Source organism: Zonotrichia albicollis, chromosome 3 (assembly GCF_047830755.1).
Source record: "Zonotrichia albicollis isolate bZonAlb1 chromosome 3, bZonAlb1.hap1, whole genome shotgun sequence".
Classification (NCBI taxonomy): Eukaryota; Metazoa; Chordata; class Aves; order Passeriformes; family Passerellidae; genus Zonotrichia; species Zonotrichia albicollis.
The window spans coordinates 42492348-42519648 of NC_133821.1; the positions used below are offsets into that span (position 1 = coordinate 42492348).

The 27301-nt window shown below is 43.9% G+C and overlaps 1 long non-coding RNA gene across 1 annotated transcript; it reads right to left on the reverse strand.

Moving 5' to 3' along the window:
• Positions 1-26623, reverse strand: LOC141728511 (uncharacterized). Its single transcript, XR_012579503.1, has 3 exons — positions 26404-26623; positions 25794-25960; positions 1-3206 (listed from the first exon to the last, which is right to left on the reverse strand). It is a non-coding gene; the product is annotated as an uncharacterized LOC141728511 (long non-coding RNA).
• Positions 26624-27301: the final 678 nt, after the last annotated feature.

Consider the following 27301-nt stretch of genomic DNA (forward strand, 5'->3'; position numbering starts at 1 on the left):
GGTGGGAGAGGGGGAGAGCAGCCTTTCCATTTTGTGGAATAAATAATACCCAAGGCTTCCCTGATAAGAGGGGCTGTATCAATAGAGAACTTTATTCAGAAGGTTAATGAATTGATCTGATCATTCCTGAGATCATCTATTAGTCCGGTGCTTGCCCATGAAAGAGAGCTGCCCTGGAGCATACGCTGCACATCAGTGAATCAAACATGCAAAGAAAGACACACGACTGGAGAGAAAAGAAGCCTGAAGCAAAGCCTGACACTGAACAGCTGGACAGCAGCATATAATAATGGAAAGCACGTTGTGAATGCCGCATTATCCAAATAAAACAGTGCGGAGGAGATTTAGAAAGATGAGAGGGACATGTGGTGAGGATGTAAGAGCTACCATCTTATTCTTTCCTGAAACAGGCCATAAATATTCTATGGGACCCTTTGTGACAGAAAAATGCTCTGAAGCCTCATTTTTAGCTGAAACAAACTGTCTCAGACACAGCAAGAGAACAGGAGCTCCGTACCAGCCTGGAGGAAAAATGCCTACAGTGGGAGCACACCCTGCATCTCCTGCAGTAGTGGCGTTTTCCCCAGAAATCATCCCTAAATCCTGTTCCTGTGGGTGCCAAGGGGAAGCATCTCCCAATGCACTACTGATGGCCACCAGCACTTTGTCTCAGCTCAGCTCCCAGGTGCCTGCCTTGCAAAATTCCCCATCACACTTGTCACTAATTGGTACCTTTGTTAGGAGGCTTATCAAAGAACGGGAGAGCTGGACAGGGTCACAGTGGCTGAATTATCTCCTTGTTCCTGGAAGTGACCCTGCTGAGCCGAGGCTGAGGAGGCTTGACAGGTCACTGTAGTGGAAGCAAATGCTTGTGTTGTAGCACTCTGGAGATGAAGAGGACTTAAGGCTCCAGGGCTGCCTGTTCAGCACAATGGGCTGCCAGCACTAAACTTACTGTAATGAAAGCAATAATCATGCAATCCTGTCTGTGTTAAAAATCCACTTTCATCAGGATTTCCTTCATTTTAGGAGTCATCTCTATGGCCGAAGTGTTCCTTAAAAGACTGAACTAGCTCATTAGGATTGAATTGTGCCTGTGGAGTTCAAAGGGAAACACTGGCAATGCATATGCAATACATACAGGCATGTGTCACTGCCAGGCAGGCTCTATATGTATCTTGAATTATGGTCTAAACCCACTCCAACCAGGGAATATATTTCTCTGCTCCACTGTGAGTGTTACATGGGAGAGAGAATGGACCTGCTGCTGTGATGAGTTATAAAGCAGCAGATTGCCTGTGGTTTGGCAAGGGTGGCTATATCGTAGTTATTTACTGTTACCATTCATGTATGTCAGGTTAAGACAATGGTTTGCCTGAACTACACAGGAGTTCAAGAAACTAGCTAGCATGTCTTCACATCAACCTTTTATTTGACCTAGGCATAGCCTCTGTTGACCACATGGATGCAGTAAAATGCACTTTTAGTGCTCTGCACTCCAAAACTTCAGTGGCCAGTGCTCATTTTTCAGCAGCTCTGACTGTCCATCCTTTGCTTTGGAAGCACTGGTGATCGGTGGGTGAGTGGTAGATTGACTGCAGCCACATTTCTGTTCATGAGCACTGCATTTCAGCCTGAATGGCTGGTTTATTTGCTTGTGTTTAGACCCCTCATATAGAGTTATAGTAGGCACGAATGCCTACTATAGGCGTTTGTTCAGAGGTTCAGCTCTCCTTTCAGCTGCTGAGATCCATGCTCCCGTTGGTCACCAGATTGGACCATGAGTGTGGGTTCATTCAGTCCTCCTACCCTGACTCTCAGTCTGAAAGCCCCATTGCTTGGTGTGAAAGCCTCATTGTCCAAGTCATTTATAAAACAGAATGGGCATGGAGAATCCATCCGACGGTATTCTGCTCAACAGCGGCAGATCTGACAAAACCCCTCGGCAGTGTCAGCTGGGGCTGGATAAAAGCACCTGGTAAGCTCATCAGCCATAGGGTTGTAAGGTCAAGGAGGAGATAATCCCTCTGAGCCATGTCAATGGAACAAGCTTATTTCCAAGATCTCCCATTCAGTGGCAGGGTCAGAGCTCGACCAACACTGTAATGGGAGAGTATTCCCACTCATCCTTACTTTCCAGTGCCTTCTGCCATCAGTTTTTGGCTCACCCACAGAAAGTCCACCAAAACAAGAGAGTGTCCCACTCAAAAGGCTTTTATCGTCTTCACTGCAGATTTGACATCACAGCATGCCACATGGCAGCAGGGCTACCGCAGATTCTCTTTGGAGTCACACAGAACAGCACATCCCACCACGTCTTCCTGCCTTCAGGGCCAGTCTTCCTCCGAGGGCGGGTCTAAGATTTGCTAGCTTGTGAAGCATAACTGGGACATTTCTATGCTGTCCCTGTCACACAGCCTTGAGTTCAGGGACGTGTTGAATTCTGTGCTTGGTTTGTCCTGCTCTGATGTCTCACGTTGGGGTGTTGATTAGCACACAGAAAGTAGCTGTACCTGCCCTTTGGTTTAGAGTGTTATTTATCTCTTCAGCCACTTCAGTCTGTTGATTGTAAAGTCCTTCTCCTCTGTTAAGTATAACTCTGCCCTGAAAAGTATAAATGGCTGTTGGTAGCAAAGATTGCATCTGCTTGTCATGAGGTATAATAAAAACCTTGTGATAGCACTGTCCAGCAGCTTCATGGAGGGGTGCAACATCTGTTGCATGCCTGCTCAAAAGAACTGGGAAGTGAACTTGGTGAATTACACTTAAAAGTGGCTGCTTGGGGGTCTTTGCTGTGACAGAGGAAGTGGTATTGGGATCTTCTATTGCAGCTGAGTGGATCAAGGGGAAGGAGATGCTGCCCTTTGTGTAAATCCTTATTTTTCAATCTTGTTCCAAATCATCTCCATCTTCCCAGCTGTATTGACTACAAATTCAGCCAGGGTCCTTGGATTCTGCAGCAAAACCTTGCTCCAAAAGGCCATACATTGTTTGCTCCAACACAACTGAAGTTCTTCTTCATGCCTGTCGTGTGGACATCAGCAACAACCTTTCCTACTAAGCCAGGCTGTGCTGTTTTGGGCTCTCTTGTCCTGTTTCTTTGTGGGAATCAGGTAGGTATGGGAGACAATGCATATATTTCATCTCTGGAGCTGCACGATGAAGTGGTTTTGAGCTTGGCAGCCTCACTGGAAAATAATTTAGATCTAGAGAAAAAAAACAAATGTAAATTTTTGGGGGTTTAACTCACAGGCAGAGGAAGGGGATCAGTCTTATTGTCTTCAGTTGACACAAAATGTTCCATGCAATCCAAAATGAAATGCTTTGCTATGGACACACGCAAACAAAAGGCAAAGGGGGGTGGGTTATGCAACCTCATAAGGAAGGAACAGTTATTGCCATTGCAGCCTTTTATCTGTTATAGAGGGGACCATAAGAGATTCCCCATCTCTAGTGCAAGGCCAGTTCAGGCTGAAGTCCCTGACTGGAGTAAAGCAGCAGTCCTGAGCATGGGGCTCTGACACCTCCTTGCCCAAGACTCCCAGTCTCCAAAGGATTCTGGGCTGGCTGATCTTTAACTCTTCACTTTTCCTGTTGAAGACATTGTTGTTTAAATTCTGTTTGGGCCAGAAGACAGCCTTCTTCATTCTACTGTCCCACAAGATGAGATGCACAGATTCCCCTCCTTTTGGGAAGAACTGTGAGCTTTTGTCAGGAAAAGCGAACAGGAACCTGGAGGCTGAGAGCCACTTGCACCCTAGCAGGGTCTGGACAGGACACTCTGTGTTCTGCTACCCACAGCCACACTCCTGGCAGCTGAGAGGCAGGGGTGCATCTTCCCTTGCTGCGGGGGAGTTTAATTGACTATTCTACAACTCTTAAGACTAGACATAGAGATACAATTTGAAGAGCTCCCCTCTTTCCTGTTTGTGAAGTTAATTCCTTTTTTTTCTTTTCCTTCCCAGCTAGCATCATTCATGAAAAGCAGTACTAATAACGTGTGAACAGTTTCAGGACAACTAAAACCACATTTACAGAGTATGTCCTATTCTCTGCAAAAGTGGTAATTGTTCAGGTCTATTCATGATCACACATTTGCAGAATTAGTTCCATATATCTGCAAAGGAACAATTTCAAACCCTCTTTCGAAACAGAGCAATTGTTGGTTGTAAAAAACTGATCAGAAAAATAGAATGAGACACAATTGGAAGTGCTTAGAAGCTAATGAAGAAAATGTTATTTGCATTGGTGCCAGCCTCATTGATATTAACTGAAACACAACTTCATTCAGCAAGCTTCTTCCTGATCCTATTGTATTTGTCAATGGTCTTGCTTATGCGAAGAGGATGTGCTGCCTTTTAAAGAGCTGTTTTTGCCTGTGTTATATTGGCAAGGGAATCCACTCAGCCTGTGGAGTGGGATTCATGATGTGCTCCATGGGGCTGAGTGTGGGACACATACTTGTTAAAGGGCAGGTTTTGTCCTCAAAGAGCTCCCCAGTGAAGTAAAAATCAGCTGCAACAGGTGATGGAAAGACAAACAGGCAGTTCATGATGGGATAAAAGGCAGCAGCTAAGTCAGTGAAGGGACTCTGGATGACTGCCAGTATGAAAGGCTGGGATATGTGTGGGCCACAAATCACCTTGCTCCTAAGAGAGAACTGAGAGGTGGTAATGGAATATGTCTACCCAGAGAGTTACAAAAATGCAACAGGTGGGAAGGGAAGAAGAGCTTTAATATAAGGAGAAAATATAGCCAGGGGAATTATACTCAGGTGGGAGCATGAGGAGGGGAAGCAGGAGTACAGAACAATGCAGGTGACTCCAACCAGCTCTGCTACTTCACTTTCCAATAAAACAAGACCAGGACTCTCCCATTATCTTAAGAAGACAGACTTGAAAGTATGAAAGGAAATACTTTTTCTGGTAATGCATATAGTACTTTCAGAGGGCTCTATGTTGCAGGATGATATTGAGACAAACAGTTTAGATTGAATGTGTGATAGACATGGGACTAAATTCACCTTTGTTGTTGGGTAAAGGAATGAACTATGTCTTAGTAAAACATGAATAATGGCATCTGCACTTACAGCACACCAGCCACACATGTGCCTTCAAAGCCCAGGCAGGCCAGGATGAAATCACAAGCACTGTCAGTGCCCATCTTTAGGGCATGAGATAATCAGCCATGAAAGGGGCAGAGTAAGATATCCCTACTGGCATGGAATTTAGTTGAATTAGGAAGGGTTTTGCACTTGGCCTTCAAGCATCTGCTACTGTTAGCTGTAGTTCTGGCATTGGACCATGTGGACAATTTTCCGTAATACAGCAATCCTTTCCATCATTTGTTCCCCAATACGCTGATCCCAGGAAATTTCTGCACAGCTTCACCCATGAGGGTTTCTGACAACATTTTATCAGAAAGCTGATGGGGTTGGCTATTTTATTTCTGTTGAAACCTGATGGACAGGGTGGGCTTTGTTAGATTTCTGCTGTAATGGGAGGAGATTTCTTAGGGCATGGACCAAGGACATATTATTTCTTCTGATGAATAAGTTGCCAGTAGCCAAAGAAAACATTACAAAACTAAACAGGACGGAGTGTGCGCTACACTTCAAGAGGCTGGTTTTGTTTTGACAAGAATCTAAAGCAAATGTTAACACAGAGGACAAATCAGAGAGAACAAAAAGTCATCTCTCTAGACCGGTCAGAAATTAAGTCAGCCTGATGGACACCTCTACATGCAAGACCTGCCTTTCATCTTAGGTTCTTGAGGAGGAGACACTGCTCTCTGAGCCTCTTGGCAGGAGAATTCCTCTGCTTAGTCCATGGCTATTGGTCATACAGGTCAGAGATGCACCTCATTAAATGGGAGATAGCACCCTCTCTTCAGATCTGGTGGTCTGCTCTGGGTTTGTCTCTCTTCCTTGGCATTTCATTCCCATTGGCCAGGTCACCTGCAGCTTATCTGGCCCCACTCACTCTCATGCTTCTAGGCACATGAAGGAAACAATGTTTGCATTACCCAAATGCTGGCTGTTATTTTACCAGGGAGCAGGGAACTACTTGCCTCTTTCTGTTGTCACAGAAGGTCTCAAGAAATGTTATGTGTCTGTGGTCTGCTATAGACCAACCCCACTGGAATCAGCAAGATACTCAAGTGACTATCAAAAGGGACATTTTCAAGTTCTGCTCTGCATTATCCATGCCACTGGTGGGCTTGTCCCCAGCTGGCTCCTAGCTGGAGATGTCCATCTACCTGTGTCCATCCTGCCCTCAGCTCTTCCTCCCAACTGATGTAAGAGATCTGCCAATGGTGAGGGTCTCAGGAGACCATTTAATGCTATTCTAGGCACACTTGCACTTGGATGCTACAGAGACCAGGGGTTAGTAGAAGTCAGTGGCCATTGCTTCCCAGATTGAGTGACACGGACATGGCAGCAGGTGATGCTCAGAGATCAGGAGGCAGCCAGAGTCCAGCCTATCTGTCTGCTTCATTTGCACTGGGATCACAGGAGGGAATGGTGGAAAAGGACTGAAGGAAAGGTAGCTCACGATGTCCTCAGTGGTAATGACAAGCTAATTATCAGTCAGTTATCAGGATCCATCCCCACAAATTTGCCATCAGTCAGTCTCAAGAATAGTGTTTTCAACCCTGACCCTGATGTTTCTAAGGTCTGGATAGTGCTCAAGATGGGAAAATAGCAAAAGACAAGTGTGTGTACAGCTATAATTAAGAATAAAAAGAGGAAATACAGAACATGACTTTCAGCATGGATGGGATTTACTGCCTGCCCCCATCCTTCAGGACATAGATGTAGATTCTTCTAAGATACTTTTCTTCTAGAGAGGGAAAAAACCTAGATAGGCTAATATTTTTTTAGTGCTAAGAGCTGCACGATGTAATATTTATTTAGCAGAATATAAACTTCAGCAAAGCCAAGTCTGAAAGACAGGAGGGTCATTCGTGTATTATAAAGATGAGAGGAAGTGGTGAGCAGTCTGGAAATACCACAGAGTTAGAGAGGCTAAATTTGGAGGATTTCTAAAGAAATAAAGTGGTTTTATTGGTTTGATAAATTTCACTGACCTTCCAGTGGAGACAAATCTGTCTTTTTCTCTTTTACTTGATTTTGTACACAGATGAGCCTTTTCGGCTATTATTTCAGCTCTTGGAAAGGCATTGCAAACCTAGCTGTGATGACAGACATTTGAACTCAAAATGATCAATCCTAAGCTTTATGAAATGTTTGACTTCACAACACAATGCATCACAAGATACTGGTCTGTGTCCAGAAACTGGCCTGCTGGCTTCCCCTCTCTTATTGTGCAGTCATTCTCTATCCTGCTGCCCGCTTTCTTCACGCTACATTGGCTGATTTTATGATTTCATTGATAAGAATTTCACCTGACTGTCCTTTTGCAGCTCTCCCTACTTACAGCTGTTGTACTGAGCTTAATTGCAGTGCCTCAGACAATGCATGATAGGAGAGGTCCAGAAGGGCTGTCCCCAGTTGACAATTCCAATCCCTTGCTATTACAGGCAAGTGTGTCCTGTCATATCTTTCATAAATACAATAAGCTCCATCATCAAAAAGCTTTTAAAGTAACCTTTTTAGCAGGTTGTCTTGCTGGAAGCTCATTCTGCACCTCTGCTCCTCCCCCTTGGGTGTTCTGATTATTTGTACATCTCTCATTGCGCATTGCTTTGTTTTCACAAAGATGGATAAAGAGATGGCTTCTTTAAACCCTTCCTTTTATAACTTTGACATGTAGTTAATTCCTTGTTATTGGTGAATAATCCCCTGGCAGAGCATTCAGAGCCTGGTAATTTACAGAGTAATTTGGAGCAATCATAGCCAATGTTGATTTAGTCCCAATACCAAATCAATGCCAAGGTACACGACTTCTGATCTGCTCTCCAATTTATCAATAAAGGTTACAGGATGAAATGCATCCTGGCATTTGAACAGAACTTAGCAACTACATCAGCATTGTGGTATGTCACTACAGAGATCTGAATTTCACCCACAGAGAGCACATTCTGATGTGTGTAACACTGCCTTGGGCTTTTAAAGACCATTTCCAAGCATTGCAGAGCCAGGCTTTCTCTGGAGCTAGAGAAACATATGCTGCATGTGCTAATGCACCATAAATCAGTGCTCGTTAATTCTCCATGGCTTTTCATGTCAGGGAAAGTTTCTAGAAAGCAGATAAGAGAGAAGAATTTATCTACAATCAAGGAAGGTGTGAGACACAGACTGTGAAACAGCTCCAGAAGCTCAGAACTTGCCTCACCAGTTTATGCTTTTAGGATTTGGAAGTGCCCAGACCTCAGGCCACCATAACCTGAAATTCTTATAACTTTCTAGGGATTGACATTGATGGAGTATCCACATTGACTTAGCATTTCAAATGTCCTCAGTTTAGTGGACAGTTTCTAATCGGCCAAAAGAAAATGAACCAATAAAAAAGCATAACCAACCACAAATCCATGTCACCAATACTATGTGTCTGGTAGGTACGCATCATATGCTGCCATTTCCCAGCTTGGTGTTAAGTCAGTACCTAAACCAGAGACACTGGAGAGATATAAAAATTTTGTAACAAGCTACCCAAATAGAGTAATGCTCTTGGTCTTACTGAGAAGAAGACACATGGGAACTCACCAAGAGAACACTCGTCTCTGTAATGAATGTTTTCAATCAAGCTTCATTACAGAAGCTTTTGGAGTATGAATAACTGGAAGAAATGAGAGACATAGTATCTTCTTCAGTGACAGAATGAGAGGAGATTCCCTGTCCTGTTTGTGGGGAAGAGCACACTTCCTCCTGCAACATGGTCTGTCACTGCAAAGGAATTTGGAACTTAACTAGATGCGTGCATTTAGAAAAGAGAAAATTCAGACAGAGGAAGGATCATAGAAAAAAAAAGTGAGTAAAGCTAGTCCAGGATTTTATTTGAATGACATCAACAATAGAAGATACCAAAACTGGCACATTTTTGTGGACAGAACTAACATTTCCAGAAGAAATCCATTTTAGATTTGAGGGTTTATGTCAAGTAATTTTTTTTTCATTTTTTAGGGACTGTGTACTGAAAATTGCAACCCAACACTGAAAAACTTTTCTTTGCAACCAAAGTAGTTTTCCCTTCAGTTTTTTTTTTTTTCTTTTTTAAAACTCTTAAAATTCTATTAAGTAAAAGATTTAGTATAGACTTTTCCAGACTAAACTTGCAGAAACAGTTGAGGTTGCAATTCATGTGGCTGTTCCTAAAGTCTGAGACCTCTTCTGACAACCGTAGTTGAGTGGTCACTACAGGGTCACAATATCTGAGATCACTTGCAGTCCATGCAGAATCCCTTGCAGAGGATCTTAGGGTTACAGCACAAAAGGTACTTATTCTGCCATTAGAGGAAGTTTATATAACTAAGTCAGCAGAAAAATACAAGCACAGAATGACTAGAAAGCCTCAATGGATCAAGAATAAAATGAACAAACAGATCTGTCCTACCACCCTGTAACAGTGTGTATGCAGACAGCAGTGATTCACTGCATTCTTTAGGACATAAGAACACCAAATTCATGTGTGCAAGTGCTGGCTCAGTGTGAGTGGGCTGACTTCTGTACATTCCTCTCCCCTACAGTCTCCAGCATGGCTCTCTGTGTTGTTCAGGGACCAGAAGTTTCTGTTCAGCAGAAGACTTGTATATGAGTCCTACTGGAGATTAACAATAAGTATGGCCCCAGTACTTCTGTGAACACTAATGGATGTGAGCAGATCCCTGAAGTGAAAGAGATGCTTTGCAGAAATAGGATTGCAGAACTCAGCATGACAGAGGAACCACACTGATACAAACCCCTGGATATCTGTGCCTGGAACTTGCTACCTGGGACTTGTGCACAACCAGCACTGCCAGCCATGTCGGTATGATGGAAGATCCATTCAAGCACTGTGCAAGCCTCACAAATTCCATCTGGCAATTCAAAGAAAGGAGATGCTCTTCTACACTCCATGAATATTTATTGGTTTTGTGCCAGAGGCTGAGGAATTGCCTGTGTTTCCTCAAAGCCTAGCGTAATGTCCATGTCATTCCTATATCTTGGGATCAGTGCTAAGCCTCAAACAAGCCAGATTGATTTCTCTTCTTGCTACTGCATGGGATCTTGCTAAATAAGGCTCCAGAAATTTTTGTGTATTGAAAGAGGCCTTTAAAATCTGTTCCAATCATATCCAAAGTAAATTTTTGCCAGTGGCTTTTTTGAGGAAGTAAAACCAACATCAGCGATTAAGAGTTGTAGAACCCCTCCTCTTTTTTTGCTCCTATTCCCCTGTCCTCTCCTTCCTCATGACAGAGAAACATGACTGTAGATTAATGATCCATTGATGATTTTACTGAAGGTCTCTCAACCCATTAATGAACACTGTCTGTATCAATTCTGAGGTTTTTGTGCTAAAACCCTTAGCATTTCAACAAATTCCAGTTTTTTTTTTTTTGGTTTTTTTTTTTTTATGCTGTAAACTCTTGCAATTGGCAATTGTCAATTTCTCTCTGTGTGCTTATGCAGTGCCAAAAACAATAGGGCTGTTCTTGTTTAGCCACTGCCATAACTACAAGAGTATGGACAACCTGCTCTCACTTGCACTTTGATGTGAAGATTTATAAAATATCTGCTGGTGATCCCTCTATAATGAGAAATGACTCACTCCTCCAACATCAGAAGCTAGGACATCTTTATCCAAAGATATCCGATTTACAGGATAACATCTGCACATTGTGTTCTGCTCAGAGGGAGAAGTGTGTTTATGAATGCCAGTGAGGAGCTTGCTCACAGGTATGAATATGAATAGGTTGTTCCACACAGGTAACTCAACTCTAATGTTGTCAGGGCTGGTAACCTTGGGTACTGATGATAGCAATCAAGTCTGTATTGCACACGTAATCCTGGGTACCAAGGTCATCCACAGTAACTCGCACCATCACCAAGCACGAGTTTTCAATGACTGTGGGGTCATTGACCACAGTTAGAGAGATCCAGTCAAAGGAAGATACAAGACTACAAATCTCTTAGAGGGCTTGGAGTACCATGAGATGCTCTAGGAGCATTTCCTGCAGAAAAATATCATAGATCTGGAGTCTGTTACCTAGCTATATTTGAAAAAACTCTCCTTTAGAAAAAAACTATCACAAAGTCACAAAGGGCACTTGTAGTAGACAGTGAAGGATCTCAGGTGCTTATGTTTTGGGGAAACAGGTGAAAAATCAGTCAATGACCCCTCATTGTCACTGATATCTCTCATTCTGCAAAGCATCAGTTCTGATTAGTCTCTCCTCAGATGACACAGTTTCTAGATTTAGATGGTGAGTACACATCTTATCTATCATAACGCCTATAAATAGTTGTCATACCCATGTACAGTATCTTGCTAGCCTATTTACAGCACTACCCAAAGCCCCTTGAAGCCAATGAAAAGGATACCATTTACATTACAGGGGTTTGGATCAGACCATTATAAACTCCTTACTTCTAGACTATGCGATCACACTCTCCTAGGCCATCATCTATGTGCATGGTGAACCACGGTTAGCATCAACTTCCATTGGGACTTACTACATTTTCCTAGCTATTTTCTGAGTAAATGATCTCAATGGGAGAGAGGAGAAGTAAAAACACAGAATGTAAGCAAACAGGGAAGATTTGGAAGAAATCCATCTTCTGCTTTGAAAAATTTTCCTGTTTATGACAAGGGAAAGATTTGAAGGAAGCAAAAATGGGAGAGGGCAAGATGAGAGCAGGTGAGGAGAATATGTGGTAGGAAGCACCAAACTCTGTGACTTGAAGTCTGTTGTCTGCATTGAGATACGTTGGGTAAGTCTTTCCTTGGCTTAGTATTTGTCATTGTATCTCCTACCTCAAAATGGGAACAGCAAGTCCTAAGAGGCTGCCTGCCCTTAATCCTGCTGCAAGACATATGTACCAGCAGAATCTGGCTGTGTAAACTTCCTCTGGCAAAACTCGCAGCCGGTAACCTTGTGTTTTCTACAGCAACAGGGAGAAGGGAAAGGAAAACTGTCCCAGCTTGAAGGACTGGGTGATGGACTGTTCTGTCACTCCTCTTGCAGCCCTACCCTACTCATATAATCTAATTTAACCATCCAGTGAAGCCAGCATTGCACTTGAGCAGTGACTATGGACCCTACAAACCCAGTAAGATCCTTGTGTTCGATGCTATCAAAACAGAGTGGAAGGATGGTCCCAGCTCCAGGAAAATTGCAGTCTAAATATAAATAAAAGGCAGCAGTTCAGGAAGAATGTGTAAAATATGAGAATTTTCTGGTCAGCATACTAGACAGTAGCTCTCATCTTTATCCAACACCCTGTAGGCAAAGGGGGCATTTGTATGATTGATATGAAGGAGGGATTAAGGAATAATTTCCCTGCTCATCTTGCCATGCATCAATGAAAAACATAGATGAGCATGCTGCAAAGATCCTCATCGCTCTGTAACTCAGTTTTCTGAAGAAAATGGGGACACCTTTCATAATCCAGCCTCAGCAGGCAGGAAGGAGGCAGCCAGTAATGAGGAAATGGGTATCAGTGCCATGGGCCACACCTCAGCATGGAACTGCAGGCAGGCACGAGTGGCCAATGGGCTCTGATGGGTGGGAACAGGGAGCTGGGGAGATTCCCCAGTGCCATTCTTGTCCCTCTCAGGATGCAGGAAGAGAAGTCCAAGGTGGGTAAGGAGACCCCCACCTCCTTCCTGCAGGCAGCATATGTATCCAAGTGGAAATGGTGTGTGGGGACTCAGCTCCATCAGGTTCAGCCCCATGCCTATGCCTCGCCTGGTCTCTAAACTCTGTGTTTGGAAAGAGGGAGAAAGGGAGTAGGAAAAGACGTCAAGGAAAATGGGGATGGCTAAGGCTGAGAAGAAGGGAACAGCAGTGATAGGAAAGGAAAACCAGAAATTTTCACTTCAAGTTGTAGCAAGAGATGATTGACAAAAAACCCAGGATGAACAGGGAAGAGCTGGAACCAGATGCATGTGGAGAAAGTGCATGCAACAGGGTGAACAGTCTGCCTCTCCAGGCAGGGGTGGAAGCTAGCAGCAAGTAAAAATCCTGAAAAGTAATGCAAGAAGTCAAGAAAACAGGCAAGAAAGGAGGAGGGGAGGGAAGGGATGCAGGTGGTGCTGGCTTCTGTGGGGAAGGTTGTATGAACTCCTACCCTCAGGCCTGGCAAACCTGCCAGAATTTGAATTGGTTTGTGCCCTGAAGCAGGAGGGTTAACTTCTTTGTCTGTTGCAATCTCAGCTAGACAAACTGCAGATACTATTATTCATGCAAGTATCTAACAAAAGATACAGTGTGGAGCAGCTGGAGCAGAGCTCTGGAAGGTGAATTATATTAATGTTTTTGTTGAGGACTTGGCAGAGTTTAGGTCTTTTCATGCTCATCTGTCATGAGACAAGATGGATGACAGAAGAGTGAACAAATGAAGTATACGAACTGGTTGGAGGCTATGCCTCAGCATTCAGGAGAAGGCAAGTAGCTGGACAAACTCCTTGTTGCCAGTGTCCTCATTTATCCCTGTCCATGGAGAGGAGACATCACTCCCTTTACCAGAATCATGACTCATCCATCATTTTTTTTGGGCCAAAAAATGGTTGCAGATACCTAGCATCTATGTGTGGGACTTTTTAGAAAGTGGGAGACAGCCCAAACAAACTCCTTGCATAAAACAAAGCCAGTCCTGAGGCAGAGTACTCAGCAGTTGTCCTGGAGAACACGACCTTTTGGTTTCTGTGAACTACGAGGTCAGAGTCTTTGCTGACCTTCCTGAATCCCTGAAATCAAAGGGGAGAGGGGAATGACTTATTACCACAGAAGACTTAGTTCATTTCCTTTAATAATGCAGAAGTTACTTGTTCATCAGCCAAATGAAAAGAAAGAAAAAAACATCCCCAAATGTTTTGGTTTGGATAGAAACAAATCTCTTCTTTTGCTTCTTTGTTTTGTTGCTGAAACTCTTCTAAAATTTAGTCTGGTCACTGGGAATCTTTAAGTCAACTGGAAGTACAGTGTGGTGATGAGTGAGTGCCATCTTAAGCTGACATCTTGGCCACCTCCCAGATCTAAGCTCACACCCCAAGCACTCACCCCAGTGGTGAGTGGCTCTCTAGGACTTCTGCTGATGGGGCTCAGTTTTGCACAATTAATGAGCTCCTCCCTGGATCAGAGCTTATGTGTCAGGTGACTCCCCATCCCAACGTGTTCTAACCACTGAGCCAGAAAAGTAGCCCCTTGCTATGTTAGCAAAACTTGAACTAACAAGAGGTAAAGCAGAAAAGCCAACTTAGATACCCTTTAGTTTTGTGGGTGCTTGACAAGAGAGAGACCCCAGTTCACTGTTACCTGGTCCTATAGAACTATAGAACATCCTGTTTCCTTAGTAGTGAGTTATTCACTGTAAAGGTTTCACCACTACAGAGGCTGCTGAATGTTAACTTGTGTCCTCCATGTTGTCTGCCTTTAGGCTTTCATTGTGTTACTTTTGCCTGCACAGTCCAGAATTTCTCTTCTCTTACTTAAGCAATTCTCAGAGAGTCTTTTTGAAACCCAAGCCTCAGAGGAAGAGTTAATGATAAGGTTGAGAGGGCTCTTTTAATTTCAATTCCTCCTCCCCACATCCCTTTGCTCTGGGCTGACATTAGGTTGGTCAGTGTGAAGGCAGGAAACACAGCTAGGGTAGTCACCAAATCCAGCTTCAACTACATGGCAATGGCTCCTCGCCAAATTGCCATGAAAGAAACTCTTCCACTGACACCATCGAGAGTTTAGTTCGTAGATCAACAGATGTAGTTGCGACCTCAAGTTTTGCTCTGCCCCATGAGTCCCATTCCAGCTACAAACAATTCTGCCTTTCGTGGCTACGCCAGGGTAATACACACATGACAAAACACAGCTGATGTGGTAGCAAGGGTCTAGGTCACCATGTGCACTGCCCAAGGGAACACTTCTCTGTGTAATATAGCAATTAGGGGAAGGTGGAAAACAAACAAACAAGCAGACAAAAATAGTGCTTCACACTGTCTAAAGGAACCAGTTTTAGGAGCAACCCAACTGTATAAACCTGTCAAAGCAGTTAAGTCACTTGGTGGTTTATGGAAGTGGATAGTGGTGTAAATATGTGGACAGTGGTGTAGAACAGATAAAGGTGGTTTAATTTTAGTGACTCATGCCTTTAGACTACTATTACCTTTACCAAACATACTGTGAGGTATTTGGAACTCAACCCTGGAAAATTTAACTAATTCATATGTTTTAACAAAATAAAACATAACCACAGGCTTATTCAGGCCTCCTGAATAGCTAATTCTTCTCTCTTCTCTTCTCTTCTCTTCTCTTCTCTTCTCTTCTCTTCTCTTCTCTTCTCTTCTCTTCTCTTCTCTTCTCTTCTCTTCTCTTCTCTTCTCTTCTCTTCTCTTCTCTTCTCTTCTCTTCTCTTCTCTTCTCTTCTCTTCTCTTCTCTTCTCTTCTCTTCTCTTCTCTTCTCTTCTCTTCTCTTCTCTTCTCTTCTCTTCTCTTCTCTTCTCTTCCTTTTCTCTTCTCTTACAATCAGAAGGGACAGCATCCTTAGTCTGTCCAAAAAGTCTTCTTTACACTAACTGCTACTCCACGAATCCTGGTTCTCCTTCGTCTCACAACTTCCAGGGTAACAACTCTTGCTGCTTCCCATGCAACCTTCTTCCCTGTTTAGTACTGGCAAATGCAAGTGTGCTTGCTACAAGTGCAGAAGTTGGCCGCCTAATGCCACACAACACCTTGACAGGTTTAATTTCTGGCGCTTGATGAACTCATGTATGGCAAGCTTTACTGTGCTTAATTGTCTTGTCCTTCTATAAAGAAGTGGGAAAGAATAGCAGTGCTCAGATGACTCTGGAAATCAGTAACAAGGTGGAGAATCTCTCACCACTGGGTTACAAGACCATGTGTGACCTAGGTGTGGTTTCATGACCACCCTGAGCCCATCCAAGCCTGGATTTTGCTGAAATGTGTAGAATTGTTTTGCCCTGTCCATAATTTCCCATGCCCTTCCTTTGTGCCTGCTGTAGGGTTCACGCATGGAGCCCAGGGAAATGGAGCACATCGGGCTGAGCCAGATAAATGCTCCACCAGCAGAAAACAGCAAAAAAGGGGAAGAGTTTCCTCATCCAAATCCCTGATCTGACTGCTAAATGACTTGATAACCAAGGAACACAGGTGATGAGGTGAGAGCACTGTGATGCAGGGCTGAGTCATTCCTTTCAGGTGTGATACAACTGCTTAAACCAATGATGAAAGCAGAGAAAAAACTTTAAAAAGCATCTTTTTCATGCAAGAATTAAAAGAATGCTCATTTGTCATCATTACAGTGTCTGATGTCTTTACAATAATTACTGCAAAGTTAAAGGATGGGGCTCATCTCTGCTCATTTATCCAGCTAGTTTGAGCTAGTTTTGCAGATTCCTCTGATCAATGGAGAAAGAAGCTTCCAAAGCAGGGTGTATTTCGTATAAAGATGGGTGTTTGAGGAATCTGACACATCTGGAGATCAAAGAATCATAGAATGGTTTGGATTGGAAAGGACCTTAAAAATCATCTAATTCAACCCCTTTACCCTGGAGAAGGACACTTTGCACTAGATCATGTTGCTCAAAGCCCTGTTCAACTTGACCATGAGCGCTTCCAGTGATGTGGCATCCACAACTTCTCTGGGAAATCAGTTTCAGTGTCTCACCATCCTCATCATAAAGAAAAGAGGAGGTTCAGATGGACCTTTTCACTCTCTACAATTACCTGAGAGGTTGCAGTGAGGTGGGGGTTGGTCTCTTCTGCCATGTCTCAAGTGGAAGCACAAGAAGAAATGGCTTTAAGTTCTGTCAAGGTCATTCAGATTAGATATTAGAAAACATTTTTTCACTGAAAGAGCACTTAGGCATTGGAATAAGTTGCTCAGATAGGTGGTGTAGAGGAAGAGTTCAAGAGGTGTCTGGATCTGGCACTTGGGGATATGGTTTAGAGGTGATAGTGGTGGTGCTGGATTGATGGTTGGACTACATGATCTTCAAGGTCTCTTACAACCTTGATGACTCTTGATTCTGTGAATTTACCATCTTTCATTTTAAAATGGTCACCCTTTTTGCTCTCTCTACAGGTCCTGGTAAAAAGTCTTACAAGCTTCCTCTAAATAGTGAAAGGCAACATTAAGGTCTTCTGGGAGCCTTCTCTTCTGTAACTCGAGTAACCCCAACTGTCTCAGCTTTCTAGGACAGTTGCTTGAACACCTGGGACAATTTTGTGCTCCTTCCTTGGATCTACTTTTACTGTTTAGGTATTCCTTACTATAAATTCCAGCTCCACCTCCAGGACGTCTGCCTTTCACATCCCATCTTGTTTTTGACTAGAGATTGCCTGAGAAATGTTTACTCTCTGGGTACCAGGCTGAACAGTGCAGGCATCCTCCACACTGGTGTACTCCTGGTGTATGTCTCTACCCTTCCATCTCTCCTCCCCTTCTGCACATGCCCAGACCTGACATTTTTCAGTTGGCTTTGGCTCAGACTTGTAAGGCCAGCAGCAGGTTCACAGACATAGAGTTTATCACTCCTGGTCATCACCACAACTAAAATATGACATCATAAAAGGTAGCTTTGTTGTTTCCTGCTTTTTGTCTGCAGCAGAATCAGCAGGGACAAATGCTGGGCATGAGGCACCTCACCTTTCTGAGTGCTGCCAGGGCAAACCAGACAAAAGTGTATCCTCCCAGAGGGCAAATTATTTAGGAGGCTAGAGGGAAGAGACACTATTTTAGGAGTAGTTTTTTTACAGACATTTTCCCTCCGGAAGTCCTTTTCTGCTATCTTAGGGTAAGGTCTAAGAGTGTTTAACTTAAAAGATCTGGTATGGAGATTTTGATCATGAAGACTTAATTAAATGAGGTGTTTGGGGAGTCTAATATTACATTTTTGCTGATGGCTGGCTGATTGTTTTAGTTGCCTTTGATCAACTGTGTGAGTGGAGGGTCATCCCAATCACCGCGGGCCTACAGTATCCGTCATCACCCCTCGGTCCTATTTGTCTTGCGTGTGTATGCAGAAGGCCTGCTTTTGATGAACTGTGAAAAGAAAGATGAACTGTTGTAATGAAAACATTCCCTCCCCAAGATCCTCTTTAGACAACATTCAATTGGTTTGACCTTGTCCCCTCTCATGGAGGATGGTAATGATTCCTGCAGATGGCTGGGTCATTCCTTGGACACTTGGGAGCAAGGGAGCTGGATTCTCCATCTGTGTTAACTCTCCAGCTATACAGGCTGCAGCTAGGAAAAGCAAGCGCAGCATGGGTAGGCATACCTGAGGTAGCTGGGTGGAATCCTCAGAGGTGTTCTGGGAAGGCTATTTACACTTGAGGGACCTCACCTAGGCTGGTTTTGCTCGTGGCACACACATGCACTGGCTACGCAAGGAGAGATGAATCTCCCAGGGCTCCAGTTTCCTCTCTGAAGCAAAGGCCTGGCCTGAGAGAAGTTATTCAAGATGTCAGCCCAGCTTTCCTTGCCCATCTTCCTTGAAATAGTCAGCAAATGTTAGTAAATGGTGTGTTTGCTGAGCTAGTTGCCTCCCCTTTAAAGCCCTCTTTCTCCCAAAAAGGCAGTCCTCTCTGATTATGTCACATTTGGAAAAGTGACATAAGAGCTGATGATGAACCCAGCTTTCATGGTCATCATCATAGCTTTAGGGAAATGAAATCCCTGGACCAGCCCTGGGGAGATGTGCCTGTCCCTCTGTCAGATGAAAAGGTGCCTGTGTGGGAATTAGTTGCCCATTTGTCTTCACAGGAGGAGAACACAAAGGCTTTCCCTTACTTTTACTGCTTAATAAGAGACAATGGAAATAAACAGCTCTGTGTGATATAAAGATTTAACAATATTTGGAAACTAAACTGGTAACTTCATACTTGGAGGCATCAGAGGGCACGTGAACCTTTGTAACAACACTTAGTAATGGCCTGTGCATGGCCTGAATATTTGGTGAGTGCAAGCAAGGAAGAGAAAAGATAAATAGGGAAAAGAGAGCGCATGAGAGTGATGGGGCTTGTCCCATGTCAGACCTCAAAACCAGAGACCAAACAATCACAGCTGGTGTCCTGTTTGTGAAACCACCGAATCTACTTTGGTGGCCCTTGAAATACTTGAGTTTAGATGAGGTCAGTCTCCACTTCTACCTGAATAGACTGAGGATGTCATGACACATCAAGTTCTTGCAGCCTCATAAATTTGTCCACAGATCCTACAGCAGCACTGTCAAACCCACTTTAAGGCAGTTTATCTCTTTTTAAAGTGCACTTATCCTGTTCTTCCGTGGCTGCAGGAAGGAGCTGCAGCTACTTTAATGACTTAAGTCTTGCCTGTGGAAATATTCACAAATAAAGGGTATGCCTACTGGGCTAATCCTTCTGGTTTTCTCAAGCTTTCTCCACTTCAGGAGTTTCACAAAAATACAGGCACTCTGTATCACATTTATAAGACACCCTGACACTTGAGCGCAGGCCAAACACTGACCGTTCTTGCTTTGTCATGCTTCAGTGAAGCAAAAATGACACCCTTTCTCCAGGAAATAACACAGATACCAGCATCTTGGTAGCTACAATAAGAAGCCTTTTAACAGACACTGCTATCTGCAACTCAGAATGGTAGGGGTGGGATTTTCTGCCTACCTCTGCAGCACAGGATTATGTAGGCGTGACTCATTTAATCAGTTTAATCATGTTTTCTTCCATTTTGGGTGCCTCAGATATTACTGCCTGAGCTGGCCTCATTTTCTCTTGACCTCTGAAAGAGGCACAAGAAAATTCGGTGTCCTGGAGGACTGCAACCCTGCCATTTACCTAAAGTCAAGGGCTTCATAGAGGGGTATTCCACTTTGACTGATCTCAGTGGGATATGAGAGCAGCCAGAATGCTTTGTTCTTGTGCCAGCCCCATAGCTTACTCCATAGTGCATTAAGTGTTACAATCCACCACAACTGTACTGGGTGAAGAGTTCTTCCTGCTGAGGTGTGCAGATTTAGCTACATCCATTCAGGCAGAATTCCTCAACAACCGTAAAATTGTTGTTTAGTCTCAGCAAGATCTGCAGTGCTAGGTGCGCAGCTGGCACGAGTGGCAGTCGAGGAAAGATCTGGCTTGGGATTCCCCTGCAGGATTTTTCCAGACAAAGAACCTTACCCAAACACCATTGCATAAGAGAAGAGGAGGTCCCTCTGGCTGGCATCTGAAGCAGTGCCATGAGGCTAAAACCCTGAGCTGGATTCACGAGGCAGCTGCCTGGGTCGCAGCAGTTTGTGGTGCGTGTGACAACATGCACTGGGAGATTACTTGCTCCACTAACTCGGGCTGGGTGTTCAGGACCCAAAGTAAATACACAAGCCACAGTGCTGTACAAAAGATTAATACATAAAACACCTTTCATTCAGCAGCATTTTAAAGCATTAGTACATCCTGCATACATGGAGCGGGGGTAAAGCTGAACTCAGTAACCTTTGCCCTAAGCAACAATGGGAAGAACAACCAGGCGTTCATACAGAGCCTGCATCCAGCTGCACCAGATGTACTCTGCTCCAGCCCTGGCCCTGCCCAGTGTGCATGGCTCCTGGCCATCTGGGATCCAGGTGATCCATGCTCCCAGAGACAACTTGGGCACACACAGTGTGACTTGTGGTCACATCTGCTGTGTTTGTGAGTGAACACACAGGAAGGAGATGTCTGGGTCTCACGGGAAGAAACGTACTCCCAAATATAAAAAATAAGTGAATGCTTTGGCACCTTGTCAAAGACCTCTCCAGATACAAAATAGCAAAACAAATCCCACTGTCCAGGACACATACCTCTCTGTCCTGGTAAGTATTTCTAAAGCATCTGATGACATTGTTATCCCAGCCCTGACTTGGTACCAGCACTGGACTAGTCAGAAGGGCAACTTTCTCCTCCCTCAGTGCATGCCAGCAAGTATGTTCAGAAGCCACAGGCACATCCCAAGTATTGAGCTACTGAAAGCCCTGTGCATAGGTCCTCTAAGCACAGAAACCGTTCCAGGTGCTTGAGGAGAGGGGTAGAAGGAGAAAAAATTTTCCAAGTGTTGCCACCTTGGGAGTGTTATTCTACCAGACCTGTATGTTTTCAGCTGTGCAAAGGTGGGGCATAAAAGAACTGATGCACTTAATTTGAAAATGATTTCCTAAGTTTCAAGAAGTTCACTATATAAACCAAAAACCCCCTCCATCTGCAATGGAAACTTTGTCCTTGGAAAAAAGTTACCATTTATGTCCAATGATAGAACCAAGGTTGTGCATAATTTACATTAAGCTTGCTAACCATTTATAAAGCATTGGAAAAGAGTTAGAGAAACACAGGGATATTCCTTTGCTAGTATTTTTGAAAGCATTTCTATTTTTTCCCATAGTTTTCATCTGAATTTATTCTAGATTTTACAATTGCCATTTCCCTTGATCAGCATGATCAGTTTCTCAAAGGCAACAAAAAAAAGACATCTTTTTCTTGAAAGAAAATTTTAAAATTGAAGTTAAGAATTTAATATTCCTATTTTTTTCAAGAAGAGAAAGATGAATTTAAAAATCTGAGCAACCAGTAAATCCATGGAAAAAATAAGCACTTCTGAAATCTATGGAAATTCAACTGAATTGCTGACCTTCAAAACTGCACAGTTGAAATAAAATGTATCCACCCATTTCTAGTTTTTGGTGAAATTAGAAATTGCATGCATTTGCACTCTCAGATGAATGTCAGATATTGCACTTCATCAGCATCTATCGTTATTCCAACTTAGAAATGGGTCTGTTGCAGATGAAGTGGAAGGTCGAAGGAGCTCGCTGCCCTTGGCTGGTGTGTGTGTCTCAAATCTAAATTCCAGAAGAGTCACGGAAGAGGACAAAAGGACACAGAAGTGCAACAGAAAGGAACTGAACTCACAAACAGGGGAGAGTTGCTCTCCATGTCTGAGATGCCTTTTACTTCTAAACTAGCCAATGATAATCATGCTGGCTTAGCTGCATGGAAGCATTCTGCCCAGCAGTCCCTGGCTCATAGCAGCAAAGATGAGCTCCAGCCTCTTCAGGAGTAGCATCATGGGCAGCCACAGCCTGGGGAGCCCTAAGCCAGCACTGCCATTCAAGCCTCCCCTCCTCCTGTGCTGGTCCATGACTGAGCACTCCTCAGCACAAACGCTGGTTGCATAATGTTCCCTCATTAAAAATGGACTGAGTTACAGAAAAGGAAGGGCTAAAAATTCAGGCCCAATGAATATGCTGAAAAGGCAGCTTCTTTGTTGGGTCCTAAGCCCCTGTGCACCTCATGGTGTTTAAATCTGTGAGGGTATGCTCCATGCTGTTTCACCCAGGTCTCATATATGCATGGCAGGGTGCCCTTGGCTTTTTCTTTTTATTTAATCTTTGACTTTACAGTGTTGGAACTTGCTTCCCTGTGAAACCGGAGAAGGAGGGATTGTTGTGTTCTGCTTGTTGTGTGGGTCAGATTTTGCTTTTGTTTTTATTCCTTGTATTGAGTTACATAAAGAAACTCAGCAGCTCCTGGCTGCTTGGGTATCTGCATGATTCAGTTTGCTCGGGCACCAAGGTGTACCTCACTGCAAGGCCACCACACCAGTCACCACTGGAAAAATGGTTTAGGACTTTGTCAAGGGCAGCTGGTCCAGCAGGGAGACTTACTTATTTTTGTATCAGCTGAGACCTGGACTTCATGGTTGTTTGCATCTGTTACTCCATAGAAGAGGAGCCCCTGTGGCGTTCTGGGGATATTCTTATGGACAATTTTAGGATGGACAATTTTAGGATGGACAACTAATCTCTTTTCCCATCAGACAACAGTCTGTAAAACCAGATGGTAGCCTGGTCACAAAACACATACCAGAGGACTAAGAATCATCCTCGTGACTTTTTGCATCCATAGCAGAAATCTCACAAAACTAAGCTGGAAGAATCTTTTAGAGGTTATCTTGCCCTTCCACCAGCATCCAGATAGGATCATCTGTGCTGAAGGTGGTGAAGTATTTATCTCAACTGCTGCTAAAGCCTTCCCAAAAGAGCACTTGCACATACCAAACCACCCCAGTGGTGCACAAGTCTCACAACTGGAAAATTACTTTTAACATCTCACCTTAATTCCCTTTGTTTCACTTTAAGCCTGTTATTTCCTTCCCTGTCCCCAGCAGACATAAAGAACAGCTTACCCTTCCTCCTTGCAGTAGTTTTGCACATACTTGAAGGGTGTTAGCACATCTACCCGTCTTCAATTCCCCAGACTAAACACATTCAATTCTCAGTCTTTCCTCATAGCTCGTGTTTTCTAGCCCTCTGATCATTCTTATTCCCGCTTGCTGGACTCTCTACAGTTGGTCAACATTATTCATGAAGCTTGGTGCTCACAAGTGGATGTGGATTGATTCAACAGGTTACTTCAGGCCAAAGCTCAGAAGAGAGTAGTTTCAAAGTTGGGAGATCCTGACTGTGAATGACCTAGTCATTCTAGCTGTGGCAGCTATGCAAAACTTGGCCCTGAGTCAGGCTGGCAGTCTCACAGAGCAGCAGCAGATTCAAAGATGGATATCAGAATCTCAGATTCATTCTGGAACCTAATGGGCAGTTGTAGAAAGAAAAGGAAAAAAAAAAACCCAAAAGAAAAAACCCTACCACTAGAAATGCCATAATGAATTCACTGTCTGATACTTTTTGTGATAAAGACCCAGGTAAATTTATTTTTGCTTCAGTTTCTGGATAGATTTATGAAGAGCCTGTGAAGAACAAAACAGTCTGTTAGCAAGTGATATTGTCCTGCTGTCCCAGAAAAGGAAATTGTTCCTTTTCATGTCCCAAAGCTTACTCTCTGGGTAAGGGAATATGCTACTGTGCCTATACTGCCTTTGCCAAAATTCCAGAGCAAACCCCAGACTCACCTGTAAACCGAGTGCAGAACAACACCTGAAGGAAGGTGAAATCATGGCATGTTGCCCTCTGAGCAGACAAGACACTGACACAGTTGTTCTGCTCCTGGCCCTGCCATTAGGTCAGTGGCCAGCCCTGGGATCCTTGCAGCATGTTTCATTGTATGCTGTGGATGTGCCCCAAGGAGCTTGTTGGGTTTGTGGGAAAGATTCTCACTCCCAGAGCTATTTTTTCAAGGCAGCAGGGTTTCTGTCTGGTTTCATTGTCATGTTGCAAACTTTTCCCCTGGAAATTGCTCTTTTCAAACTCTAACCCTAACATCCCTCAAAGAGCTTGCCCTTTTTGAGCCAAAATCCTTAGATTCTGTCAAGTGAAGACAATGGAAGGACTTGTTAAAGCAGCAACACTGCTACACCTCAGGCAAGGCTCAGCTCCTTGGGGCACTGCTCAAATACATATTGGCTACGATTTGAGCCAAGATTTTTTCAGTTAATATTTGCAAAATTTAATCACAACAGCCCAGATGCGACATTGCCTTAATCCCATTGAATTGTTCCATAGTCTGCAGCAAGTGCCTCCGGTTTCAATTAGACCATTCATGGTTACAGGCACTTTTGAATAAGAAGGGATCAAAACCTGATTCTGGAAACCTGGCTGTAGAATCCATTCATCCAAACCATGGTTGCATTTCATCTGTCCAGTCCACAGCACATTATGAAAAGAGAAGTTTTCAATAAACACACTATTGCACCATTGTAGCAAAAGAAGACCAAACTTCTTGAAAGAGAAGAGTATAGGCTGGCTCTTTGCAAAACCATCTCCCTGATAACTCCCTCTTTAAATGAGAGATCAAACCTGGAAAACAAGCCATACGAACCCCAGGAGACAGGCTTGCCTCCTGAGCCCCAGATAATAATAAATGATGTGTCTGTAATCCATAGCAGAGGTGCAATGGCATTTTCTTTGACATCAAATGCTAAAGAGGGAGTGAATAGTTCTGTAAAGTGCTTTTTCCAATGCAGGATGAAAGATCTTTCACCAGAGAGAGGATGATCTCTGGGGATGGTTGTTAGTACCTTTTCATTCCACATTAGCATGAAGAATCCAACTGTGTTTATGTACCTAATGCTGAATACTTTCAGGAAAAAAAAAGAGATTCAACTGTGGCTAAAGTGAGTCAATAAAAAAGACATATGCAGGAAGGGGGAGAATCTGAATGGGAAATAACTTGGAATCAAGGGATAACTATACCTTTTTGCATTGAGCGTTTTAAATTCCGCCTGAAAACACCTTTCAAACGCAAGGCAAAAGAGGGATAATCCCAAATCTCCTGTGGGGCAGCCAGAGTGATATTTTGAGAGCACTCCTAACAGCAGCAGCACAGCACAGGGTGGTCAGGGAAAATCAGGATGCATGTACCTCAAGTAGAAGGAAATGAAGTCCAGCAGAACAGAACTGACTCAGTTACAATTCGATCAGATCACTCAATGTCTCTCCTCCACAAATACCAAATGCCATCCAGAATGACCTTCCATTCAACCAAATAGTCTGGGCTTGATCCTGTACCTCACCAAAAGATTAAAGTGCAAGCTTAAACTTACAGCAAGACTTTTTAATTCTCTGTATTAATACCACCTTTAAAAAAGTGCAGCAGGTTTTATTCCCTGGTTATTTCCTAAGGCCACATGTTGGCTCAGCAATGCTGTGTTTCACTGAAACACCTGCTCTTTGCAGGCTAGGCAGACCGAAGGACAAGTTAATTAGGTAACTTACCCAAAGGTCACATGGTGAGTAAAGTAGGATTAGCACTCAAGTTCCTCCTGGCAACTAGTCCTGTGCTGTGACAATTAGAAAAGGTTAACCATCCTCTTTTAGCTTTTGTTTTCCACCTTCCAGAATGGTGCAGCACGTATGCAGGTTTGGGCTGTGTTACATTGCCTCTGCAGTATTATGGAAAAAAAAAACCACAAGAAAACCAGAGAACTCAGCCCAAAAAAGGGATTTGAATAGTCGTCATATCTGGTGGGACATGGTGCTTGGAAGGGAATGGAGCAAAACAGTGGATTAAGCTAAGCACACTGAATACGAATTCTGGAAAATGCCCCACTCCCTCGCTAATCCCCACGCACAGCCCTTGCATGCCTGCTGCTTTGTGACACTCCATCATGCTGCTGCCCACCTCCCACTCAGAAGGTGCCTGGATCCCCATGCCCCTCTGCCCTGCAGGCAGATGTGAGCTGCCAAATATTAGTGAAGGTTGCTACACATCTGTGCACCTACAGTGCCATTTTGCTCCTCAGCTGGACTGGTCTGTCCATGCCACCCTTCAGCAGACATGCCTAGGAGCACAGGACATCGGTTTTCCATGCATGCTGGTCCTCACCCTCAGCCCACTGGTGTCTTCTCCAGCCTGTCCTCCCCCTGGCTTGCCTACAGCCCCACACCCTGGCACTTGGTGCTTATGAAGGGGCAACTGTGCTGCAAAGGAGCACAGGTCCCTCCTTGTCCTGGGGGTAGCATGTGGTGTCCTGGGCTGTCAAACACCCTGTAACTCCGCTTGGGTCTGCATGGGTTGACACCTGATCTCCCACAAAATTACTGATCCCTCTCAGTGAGCTCCCTGAGTGCGGGGGGACAGACAGGTCTCCATCTTCATTTGGGGGCAGCTGTGAAGGGACAGAGGGCTAGTCTTCCCTCATTGGGGCAGTTTTGTGCTACTTTTAGCAGGAAAGCAAAAGTAATCTAAAGGACTTCTGGTCATGCCAGGGCACAGTCACTCCAACCTCACAAAGAGGTTCTGGATGTTGTATTTTGGGACCACTGGCTGTGGCTTCTCCTCCACCAGCATTAGTAAAAAGAGCAAATGCAAATGTGTCATATCTTGGAAAGTAGTGATGGATTTTGACTCTGACTGAGGATGAAGTGTGTGCCACGTGATGACACATATTTGCATGCTTTTTGCACTTATCTCCTGAAGTCATCCCCCCAGGACTCTTCCCATTTCCCTAAGCTGCATCCCTGGGGAAAAGGGATTTGACTGTTTCCAAGCAGGAGGAGAAGGTTCCTTCCAGGGAAAGTGAATCCTCCGAGTCCTTATCCAATTCCTTGAGTGTGGCACCTCCCTCCTGCTCTTGGTGGTGAGCAGATGTGAAGATCAACTGCTTATCATATTGCTGGAGTTTGCTGAACACATTTCACCCACAACCTTCAGCAGCAGTGGTGTGGGGTGGTCACTCACCTGTCAAAGTATCAGAAAGCACATTCCACACCAGGTAGAATAC